We start from the raw sequence: 12,045 nt of genomic DNA, 5'->3' as shown, positions 1-12,045 counted from the left end.
TGCCTTCAGCATCGCTACTTCCGATTTCCTCCAGCATTCCCAGGAAGTCAGACTAAGTGGGATATCATTCCTTCTTGCCCTCTCCCCATTTTCCCAGCAACCAGAAAGCCAAAGGCTTTCACTTCACTTACACTATCAGTGAGAAAAAAAACAAACCAAGTTTTATGATCTCTCTGGAATCACACCTGCATCTACTGATAGGGGCTCCCGGCTAGCTCTCTTCCAGCTGGATTTCCTTAAAGCCCCAAAATATAGTCTGTAAAGTTGAACAAAGATCTTCTCACTATCCTGTCAGGCTCAAGTGCCAATTTTCTTCCCAGAGAGTTTTCCCCAGAGGGTACTGAAGGAAAACCAGCACAAACAGAACTCTGAAAATCTCTTTTGGATCCATGGTGCACAGCCCCCTGCAGTTTTAGCGGATAAAGCTCTTTTCATCACAAGACTCTCCTGGAACATCCCCTCCCTAAAAGCTTGGCTGGGAGAATGAGGCTGGGGTGAATAGAAAGGCAGATAAGCAAGATTTGCTGAAACAAAAAAGCCAAAACATCCCTGACTTAAATCTTATAAGGGGAGTTACACTTTGTAAAAGCAATTCAGATGCACTTTGTACATGGAGCAGTAGTAGAAATAGTTTCTTAGAGAGAGAATTGGAGCATAGGAAGTGAACATCAATGCCAGAACCTTAAACTGATTATTATTTGATTGTCTTCCTCTTAGGTTTTGTTTTCTGTAAGCTTTTATTTTTAGAGTTTATAGCTCAGGCAACCATATGTCCTAATTTCCTAGGAGAATCCTTGTTTACACCTGTTATCTTGATATAATTTTCCACTTTCAAAAATATTCCAATTAGGACAGTAGTTAAAAGGTCACCCTATTTGCTGTGAACTCCTCAGTGACCATTTGTTCAATCTCCCAACCTCAAGATGACAGGCAGATGGGGTCAGCTGCTTTTTGAGAATTTGTTAATGTTATGAGAGAAAAGTATCATGTCAGGTTTCATTTCTCCTCTGTCACTTTTTTTCTCTTATTTGGGGCAAAAAGTGATCGGGAAGCCATGTGTTGGAAAGAGCACAGACTTTGGAGTGAAAGGGGATTGGGTTTTAATCCCCCTGATGACCCTCCAACTTTGATCAAGTAAATTTAGCTCTAATGCACCTCACTGTCTTCATCTAAAAAATGAAGCTAAATATAGCTATCTTAAAAGATGACTGAAAGGATTATATAAAGATATTGTACATATGGAACCAGCATCGTGGCAGCTAGAGCTATAGGTTGCAAGAGCTAGAGCAGGAGGTGCAGCTGCTGTCGTGGCACTAGCCACAGGTGGAGCAGCCTCAAAGTAGCAGAGAAAAAGGCTCTGGATTTGGGTCAGATGATCCCTCGTTAAGCTTTTCCTCTGTAACCAAATAGCTGTGTAACCTTGGACAAGCAGGCTGATTTCCTGCCCTGAGTTTCATCTGGGTCTTGTCTAAATTGCAATTTCTTTCTTCTAATGGTAAAATGAAATCATGCTTATGAAAAACTTTACAAACTATGACTTTTATATGGACATCATATAAAAGTGGATGCTCTATCAGTGCTCTTTTGGAGAGTATTCTATGTTGTGAGAATATGGTTGATGTTGTAGTTTAAACACTGGAAAGGTCACTAGACTCAAGAATGAGGGTCCTGGTTTCTGAAACCCCAAGATCTGCCAGGAATGAACAATAAGCTGAAGTTATGGGTGAAGGCATGTAGAGGCAAATTTGTTGTCAACGGAAGAAAGACCTTCGTAACAATCCAAGTGCTTGGAGACACAATGTCCACTCTACATGGTTGACACGATTAATTGCTTGTTCCAGAACCACCTTCTCTTATTTTTCTGCTAACAGACCCCTGATTGCTATGTATCCCAACTGAAATAAGCCCCATCCCAGTCCCAGGGGATAAAGTGTGTTTGGTCTAAGTCAGATACGGTGATCCCATTCCCTTGGGCCAGTGATTGTCCTAGTGTGGGCTCAAGCTCCAATCCTGTGGAAAGAGACATGAAGTGAGGCGTGGGAGATGGGGGAACTTCACTTCCAGGATAAAGAGACAGACCTTTTCTAGGAGTAAGCTTTTGCCCGTTCCTATTTCCTGCCTTGACTTCACTGTAGAGGGAGTTTGGTAGCCGTCATATAATCAAGAGACCACAAGCATGAGGATGAGCAGCCAGAATGGTAAAGATAGTCTCAGCATCATTGCTGAACAATTGATCAGTCCAGGAGTGTCTACCACTAGTTCACTGAAAGGAGATAAAAAATATACATGTAATGTTTGTTCCACTCTTAGACACATAGTCGGAGCATTCCTAAGTGACATATCCCCGTAAGTTAGAATTAGATCCATGAATCCAAAGACTACTTTACAGTTTCTTTTTTTCAGTGTTTTCTTTCAACTATCTTTGGTGATTAGTAGTTTGGCTGAATATCATGTGTGGGTCATTCAAAGAAGAAAAGGCATCAGCTGTAGGTCGGACTCTCTCATATCTTTTAAACTGAATTCCCATTTATTTTCAAAACTTAAATGTGGAAATTATGAGGTAGCTAAAATACGTTTTTCTCTAAAAGGAGGGATTTTAGACTCTCAATCAGTGGATGCATAAACTCTGCTGTGATTAAACCATGAAATGTAACTCACTCAATTGGTCTGAACAGTTTGAATTTGTATTTTTGGAGTCTGGCATTCTTTATGTCTCCAGGCCACATAATATGCATATAAGAACTAAGAATTAAAAATAATAAAAATAAGATTTGAAAATCCACACTGGGCTTCCCTGTCAGCAGTGGTTCCATTTTTATGTGTCAGGATTAATATTTCACACATACCAGCTCATTAAAAAAAGTAACCTTGGAACACAGTGTCAGGTGGAGATATTTTTTAAAGATGTGCTGGAAATTATGCAGCCATAAAGAGCATTCCCTCTAATTATCTTGGCACTCATGTTATGCTGACCAGTTTGTCACCAAGTTGGAGGTGGCAGAGTAGAAACCCCCTCCTTGCTGTCTCATACATTGCTTTGCTCCATTTTCTCTCAAACTCATTTACTCAATGCTTATATTTATGCAGAAGAGGGTAATGAGGTAGCCAAAGGTTGTAGAGGGTGCAAAGGGCTCTTGGATGATGAGAGCATTGGTAACTAGTGAGGCCAGCCTCAGGCTGTCTGAAATTGAAATTTAGGGCTACATTAATAACTTAGCCTGAGCACATGCAGTTTTACAGGAAGTCTGTCTCCTCTAGGGTTGAAACTACGTAGTTTGACATAAGAGGATCTCTAGCTATAAAGTTCAAGACTATTCCCTTGCAAGTAGCACCTTTTTTCTGGGAAGAGGGGCAGACAGGAAGGGAGTGTTGGCATACTCACTATTCAAACTCTCACCAGAATGTGCTGTCATACTTTGGACTATAGAATGTGTGTGCCTGTGTGTAGTCATAGAGATCAATAATGATCTTGCATGTAATTATATGTGCAAACAAACAGACATCTGTTCTGTAATTATACGCCTCATGATTCTCTCCAAAGTCAGTGTCAGCTAGGATCTAGGTAAAGCTCAGGAGCAGAGCAACATGCTGGTTGGATTCATCCTGTGCTTTTCTTTTACTTTATTTCTTTGCATTTCAGGACCAGGAATGTAGAGATAATTTCCCAAAGTCTGGTTCAAGATATGGTGGGCTATTTTATTTATCTATATTTTCAGTGTGGGTATGTTCAAGGGAATGCTCCCGAGGGAAAAATGTCAAAGAATGATGGTGAATAAGCCAGAAAATTATACCAGGGAGATATTATAGATTGGCCCCTGAAGATGCTAGCCTCCAGCTGTTCTGTAGACTGAAAGGCAAACCCAATCTGAGGCATCACTGAGACAGATTAGAATGAAAATAGAAAATATAATCCTACCTTTGTACCAAACTAAGTTTGCTCTTTCAGTATTGTATGCTGTACTTAAGTATGTTTCAAAACAGATGTAACAGCTTGAAAGGATGAAGAGAAGGACCCTAAATTTATTAGAAGAATTAAGTGTTTGCTATAAGATGGCCATCTAAAATTCTTTGGCCTACGTGGGTTCAAAGTCATGGTTAGAACATGACTGAGTGAAGACTGCACTGCGGATGGGAGCAGTGATATAGCAATTTTACAATTTAAAATATTCAAAAATTGGACAAATCAAAGGATTCCTTTGTACAAGCAGAGATGGCAGGATTTAAGTGATCTTTTTAATGTCACACAGAAGCTGTTCTAGAACCCCGGTCTTGGGATGCATGCTACAGTGGGTTTTCACTTCCCAGCAGTGCTCTGTGAACTGGAATAGGAGGTGAATGAATGACATGGTCTCTAGGTTCTGTTCCAGCTATCTGCTGTAACGGTGCCATCTGATCATCTGCGACGGACCTTTGATAAGGGCCATCTCTGTCCCCTGATACTGCAGAGATTGTGAGATGCTCTATACACTTTTTTAGCAAGAGTTGCTCTGTGATTTCTTTTCTTCCAAGAATTTCTTCTCCCACCTGTCCAGGAAGAGTGAGAGACGACACCTTTTCCTCTCCCCTAGCACAACCAAGAGAAACAAAGGCGTTCAAAAAGAGTCTTCTTTATTTAAATTTTTAAAAAGTAGCATTTAGCTACATGTTCCTTTCCCCCTTCTTCTCCAGTAAGGCAGCCGGAAGCTGAACGGCAGGCGTGCTGAGCTTTATAACCGACGCCCCCTACAGTGTGGCCTCAATTTCTACTCTCAATCTAATTTCTCACAACTCCAACCCTAAGTCAAACTGAACTGCATTTTTCTTTCAACAAACGCCCATTTTCTTGCTTTTCAAACCTCTGACAGCATTCCCTTTCTATAGCTTTATTCTTTACCATCAGGAAATTATCTGGTCTCTAATTTTACAGAGAACTAGAACCACAGATGCAACCTCAACTTACCACTGCCACACCTCCAAACCCTCTGCTCAGGCCCATCTTCTCCTGCTTTTCTGTTCTTTTCAAAAATCTAAAGCCATCCATGTTCTCCAGAGACCATCCTTTCTGCCTTTTATGGGACATTATCCTGTTGGTTACTTGCCCTTTCGTTTGTATCTTAACTTTATCTTCCAGAGCTCTGCTCTCAGGATTAGAACATGTTCACATTTCATCCATTACAAAAATACCCTCCTTTAAGCCTACTCTTCTGAGAAGTATAACATTCCTCTTACCTATAGTATATAGTACCTTTATGATTATAGGTAGACAATAATTATACAATTAGCTGTATAATATTTTTCTTTCCTCTTAATAAAAGTGTTATGGAGAGAGGACTGAGTTTGCTTAACTCATTTCTGAATATCTACTGCCTAGCACAACATCTAACCCATAGTACAGAGGTATTCAATAATTTTTTGATGACCGATGAATAAATGAATGAATGAAGGAATGCATGAATAACCTTCTTCTTTTGGTTCTTTGCTAATATTGTTCCTTCTCTTTAATCAGAATGCTCTCCCCTGTCCCCTCTTTTTCTCATCCAAATCCTACATATCATCAGTTGATATTCAAAGGAACCGTATCATATTGCCCACCTTCTCCCACACCAGAAGGATTCCCTGATGTCTCCAAGTGAAAATAATTGCTCCCTCTTCCCAACTCTCTTTATTAGAACCTTTTGGTACTTTCCATACTAGTAACTTGTGTGATGACTCTTGTCCAGTAAAATACTGAATGCTTGTTGAGGATGGGTTCCCATGAGATCATGTGTCCTCTACAAGAACACAGCTTTGTACAGGGAAAGGGCTCAATAAGTTCTGAGCTAATCCAATCATTCATTGCTTCACTCATCCAACTATCTATTGAGCTCCCACCAAGGCTCAGGCATCTGTGCTAGGAATAAAATGCTGTATAAGACATAGTCTCTGTCTTTACAAACCTTATAGTAGATGATACAGGAGAATTAGCAGGCAATTGTGTTAGTGTGATAGGTATTATGGTAAGTATAACTCCAGAAAAGGGGCACCCACAGCAGGCTTGTTGGATTCAGAGAAAGCTTTCAGAGGAAGGGATACTTGAGTTGAATCCTAAACAATGGAGAGAAATCAGCCCAGACTAAGGAAGCAGAAGGAAAAGCATGAGAAAAGCCCCAAAGGTGAGCTAGAATATGGCAAACAGGAAACAAGAAGGGTGTGATATGGGGGAGACTAACCGGGTGGGTGGAGGGGAAGCCAGAGCTACATCCTTAAGAGCTTTATTTAAAAGCAAAGGAGAAACATTGAATCAGAGAATTATATGACTCGGTTTGTGTTTTAGGAAGTTCTTTCTGACTGGAATAATGGAAGCACAAATAAGTGAAAAAAAAAAAAAAACAAAGATGAGGACTTCTACAGTAGAATGTGGAAGGTAAACTCCCTTATCTTGGATACATTTTCGGGATTTACCATTTGCCCCAAAGGTGAAGTGTATTGTGCATCTTGTCCTTTGGTCATTTTTTTCTGAGAGACTTTAATAGTCTTTTCAGGTTGTTTAGAATTAATGAGGCAAATGTCCTCAATCAAGGAGCAATTTAAGAACATGCTGCTAATTTCAATGAGTTCTGTAAATGAACTAATTTAATACCAGTTGACCTTTTTATTTAGGGAGGATGATTTGTGGCTGTATTTTCCTGATTTGTGCCTATAAACCCTGGAAGTCTGAATGGTCATTTTGAGCCCGGGGTGAACATTTATTATGGTACAAGGATGGTGCACTTCTAAGTGGAGCATGGAACATTCACCTCAGTTAAGTAGGTGGAGGATATCTTTTAAGAGGAAGGTCTTGTCCATGTTTATTACAACTGAAAGCCATATAATAAAGAATACTATTCTTCTCTGGTGATATAGATGAGGCAGAAGAATACTGAATGATATTGTGAGATTTTAACCATGTCCTAGAGATTTTGTATCCTATCTTTTTTTATTTTTTTAACCTCTTTCGAGCTGGGATGGCACCAGTTGTTTTTTAATACCTTTATTAACACAGAAGAAAATCTCACGTCCTGAATAAAACTGAAGCACGCAGAATGACACTTTAATGATCCTGCCGTTTCTTCTGTTTTTTACCACTTCATCTGGTGAAGAACACAAATTTCTGTAGCATTTTCTCTAAGATCAAGCTATCAGTAGGAATGTATCTTTTACTGATGATTTTGTAGGAAAGGTTTTGCTTTAAACCAACAAATCCACGTCTCTACAAGCAATGAGAATATTTGACAATGCTATTATACGAATAGAAGGATAAAAAGGATAAAATGTTATTTCTTCCACTGAAACAGTTTCAATTCAATGAAAAAGTATTGTTCTAAGTATGGTTTAGCTGGTAAACTCCACCTTCTTTGAAAAAGGAAAGGAAGGAGAATTGAACTGATAAAATCAGGATAGGGTAGAGTTTCTCTTAAAAGAGGTAAAAAGCACTAATCATAGAGGAAACAATTGATAAAATAAATACATTAAAGCTAAAATCTCCTATTCATAAAAAAGATAACTTAAATGGAGTAAAAAAGACAAGCCACAGAGTAGGACAGGTATTTGCCACGCACATGACTGTCAAAAGGCTTGAATGAAGAATAAAAACAGAACTCCCTCAAACCTGTAGTAAAATGGCCAAAAGACTTGAATAAGCATTTTTGGAAAGAGGAAACCCAAAGGTCATTGAATATTTGAAAAAGAGCTCAAATCTCTTAGTAATCAGGGCGATGCAAATTAAACAATTAGATGTCATTATATGCCCCCCAGATTAGCAAAAATTAACAAATTGAAAAATGCCGCCTTGGTTGGCCTGAACCAAGAAGACCAGGACCTCTCATATACTGCTGGTAGAAGTAAAACTGTTAAAACCACATAGAAAAACAATTTGACATTACCTGGAAGAGCAGAAGATTCACGTACCCTGTGACTCAGTAGTTCCACTTTAAAGTGAGAAAGTCATACATGTACATTTCTTCACGTTTCACTTTAAAGATCTGGAAGAGAATTTTGTTTTGTTTAGTTTAGATGTGAGAGGGACTCTGGGGTAAACGTAGGGAGAGAACTGGGAGTAAATAAAGGGACATTTGCTCAAGAAGATAGAAAGAAAGGAAGGAGGAAGGAAGGGAAGAGAGAGGAAGAAAGAAGCAAGAAAGGAAAGATGGAAGGAAGAAAGGAAGGGAGGCAGGGAGAGAGGAAGAAGGGGGGGAAGGGAGGAGGCAGGAGAGACTGCAGGGAGGGAGGAAGAAGGGAAGATATTTTGTGAGGCTCTTTGCCAAGTGAGCTCTTGATGAAAACACTGAAAAATGTTTCGATTTTGATGCTCTGTGGATCAGATAATTTTCTTTAATTTTTACGAGATACTAATTGAGATGAAGAAACCATTTCTTATATTAGATGCTGTGGCCTAATAAGCTAATGTTGCCCCCAAAATGTAGGAAAGAATAGATGGAGCCCTCATTCATCTTGAATTATAAGAAAAAAAAAAAAGGCAATATTTATTCAGCGCTTAACTATGTTCCCTGCATGGTACAAAACCCTCTACATGTAAAAATCTCATTTAATCACCATATTATATAAATTCTCACCATAATCCCAAATTTAACTCTAAAACTAAACTCTACAAAGTGCTATCCCTATTTTAGAAAAACAGACACTTAGGGAAAGTAAAGTCCAGGATCACAAACTTGCAGATGGTGGTAGAGCTGGAATTCAAGTCTAGCTCCATGGTTTCTAAATATAACAGACAGGGGTACACGGCCCCTCTTCCTTTGAGCAATGGGCCAAAACCATACCTTAAAGAGAAACTGAGCCAGAACACTTTAAAACCCAGCTCCACCCCCCAAATAAGTCAGAAAAATGCCTTTTTTGGTTGCTTGCAAAATAATAGCCCTTAGGCATTACCACTCCTACCCTCTCTTCTGTTTAGTGACTTTAGGGGGAAGGCACTATTTTTTCTTGTGGAGAAAAAGGAAAACAAGGGAGAGGCTCATCTGGCCCCAGCTCCCCTTTCTACGATTCTTGTTTTCCTTCCATCACCTCTGTGCTTCTCCAGGTGGAGCAGAAACATGGGAAGGATTCATTGTTTTCAAGGTGAGGAGCTTGTCTTCAGGAAATGGAGATACTTGCTGAGGTGTATAAAGCAGGTCAACGTAGAATTTTTCTGAGCTCTTAAAGATTTTAAAGATAAATCCTAGATACATACAAAGATATATATAAATATATATCCCTATCCCATATATAAGATTATATATATACAATATATGTTATATATTATCACATTATATAATATAAATTATATATTATATGATATATACTTATATATATATATTCGTATGTATGTATGTACTTATCTATCTTTTGGAGCCCCAGAATCTTCTTCGCCTATGTCTGTGACTTCTGGGTTGTGTTTTTTACTAATTCTGTTAGTTTCTTCTAGGTTGAACAGGTGCTTTATATGCTGTATAGCTACAGTAAATCCTATATTTCGCCATGGTACTCAGATGTCAGGCAGGAACCCAGAGCTGCTGATGGAGAATGACTCCCCTCTCTGTCAGTTGGTGAAATCTTATCCAGTGTCAAACACTCAGAAGAAAAATATTTTTTCTTGCTTCAATGTAAAAAGTCAACAAGTTCATTTAACAAACCAAATTTGCTCATTTACTCATATTCTCTGATCCCAAACTGGCTTAAAACATTGTGTTAGGTCTTATGGGAGCCACAGATACAGGAGAGATATGGTCCCTGCCCTTTGGAAGCACTCAAACAAGCAGGTAACTATGGCATATCTGGCACTACGTTAACCAGATGAACACAGGAAGTGAAGATGTTTTCAAGCCAAAAGCCACCTTGGTTGAAGATGCGAAATTTACACATTGAGAAGCAATTTAATGCCACCAAGTTTCTTTTTCTTCCTCTTTTGTGCAATTCATCCACCTTTAAAGTAACATACATCACCAACACTAAAAGCAATAACCATTGTCAGTGACAGAAAGTTGTCAGCGACATCATTGTAACTGCCTGATGTAACCATGGAAAACATACTGGAGAAGTCTAATGCGTGCCCTTTATCAAGGGGTGTGTGCCAAGTGGGTTATTTGAAGATACTTTTTACTTCTTCAGTAGCATGAATGGAAACTTTCCAAGGGAAACTCATGTAGTCTCTGTCTTAATATGCTCCAATTATTCATGTTGAGTCTGAGCTACAGCAACAGAAATATCTCAATTACTTGTGCTCTCCAAGTCCTGAGCAAAGTTTCACAAGTGCATATACTCTAGAGTTAGTAACATCTAAAGAACAAAAAGCAAAGAAAGGACATGAGAGTATAAGAATGAAAAGTGTAAGGTATGTTTTGTTCTGAGATCTTAACATATTTTGCTTGGGGCTTGTGACTGATTTTTCTTTGAAAGGAAATTTCACAAAGAAGAGAGAAAATGACATTTGGTGACTTTATTATTTTATATTTTATCCAATTTTTATTTAGATTTCCAAGGTCCCCGTGATTTCTATTCTCCCAAATTCTTTCTTTTTCTTTCACTGACTTCTATCTATCTCATTGATCTCCATTAGTCAAACAGAAAGAGTAATATCCATTTTTCTATTTCCAAAGGAAATTGTTATGAATATCAATGATGTAACAGAATTGCATCAATAAACTAAAGCTGAGCTCTTCAGAAAAAAGACTTTACAGGCAGTCTCTGCTTTTCCATAGGTTTAAATTTGGCTGATATGCTCATCTAAAAATGTTTACAACACACTTAAATTTAGTATTTATTGCAGCATTCTGAATATCTGAATAATGTGGGGGAAAAAATAAGCGAACACTTGGCTGTGGAAGGCCATCTGGTGTCGATGGGGAGTAACTACAAGTCTACGTGGAATTTAGGAAATGTGTTTCAACCTCATTCTGATTTCCAGTGTATATTCTGAAACAGCTACATCCAGACAGGGTGTACAGTCCGTCCTTCTTTATCTCAGCAAACTGGGAGCACTTATGGTACCTTTTTGGTATTGTGTTATTATGTTACGGTATAATTTTTATAGGATTTAAATTCGAATTCACAATATGTTTGAACTACCGTTTGACTATGGATATGTCTGATAATTTGAGATTTTGTAATATATACAATACGGTATAACGTTCTGGCTTAGAAGACTCCAGTCTTTCGTTTCACTCTTGCTCTGCTCTTCCTTTTGCTCCACTTTGAACAAAGCAGAAATATCATGACCTCTAAGAGTAATATAAACCTCCTTCTGCCCCATTCTTGCTTGTGCAACTCTGCCATTCTTAGGTTCACCGAGCCATAGTTGTGTCATGGGGCCCTTCCAATTCCTTTTGGCCTAGAGGGAAAAAGGACATGGCCTCAGTGCTTTAAAAGAACAAAGAGTGTAATTTTCCAGTGATGTAAACATATAATTAAGGATCTAAATGCGATAATTGTGGGGGGTAAGTTGCAAGCGACAATATCATGGTTATTTTACATATTTCAATATGGTCAATACAGTAGACATAGAACAGATAAAAGTCATCCTCTACCCGTGGTGAAAAGTTTTAAAAACAAAAATTTCAGAAATGATAACTGTGGAGCTTATATTCGATTGCTTAAAATGAAAACAAATGGACTCATTCAGTTGCCCTTATCTCATCTCATTTGTTTGTTTATAAACCCAAAAGGACTCACTCACAATAGATTTCTATAAAGAAATGACTTGGAATTTGCATAGACCTGAAGTTAACATTGTTCTCTTCGGCAATGACTTTTCTCTCTCACAGTATAATGGATGTTGTTGTCAACGATTTACTCAGTTTTGGGAAATAACTTTTGTTACCTAACTTGTTCTTTTTAATGCTTTATGTTTCAGGCTTATGACTTCTGAAAGGATAATGGAGATGCCTACCGATAACACACTGTATTTAGGGGCATCTTTCGTTTGTTCCTTGTCGTCCCACTGAGAGTTGTAGAAACTCTGACTGGGTAAATTTCCTGTGGATACTTTAATATGTGGGACAGATAAAATTAGTGAAGATCGAGGGTTTGACCTCTCCCTTTTTGGATGATCTT

This window comes from Equus caballus, chromosome 27 (genome assembly GCF_041296265.1).
Source record: "Equus caballus isolate H_3958 breed thoroughbred chromosome 27, TB-T2T, whole genome shotgun sequence".
NCBI classification, from domain to species: Eukaryota; Metazoa; Chordata; class Mammalia; order Perissodactyla; family Equidae; genus Equus; species Equus caballus.
The sequence above is the reverse complement of the archived record's forward strand: the minus strand, read 5'-3'. Positions refer to the sequence as shown.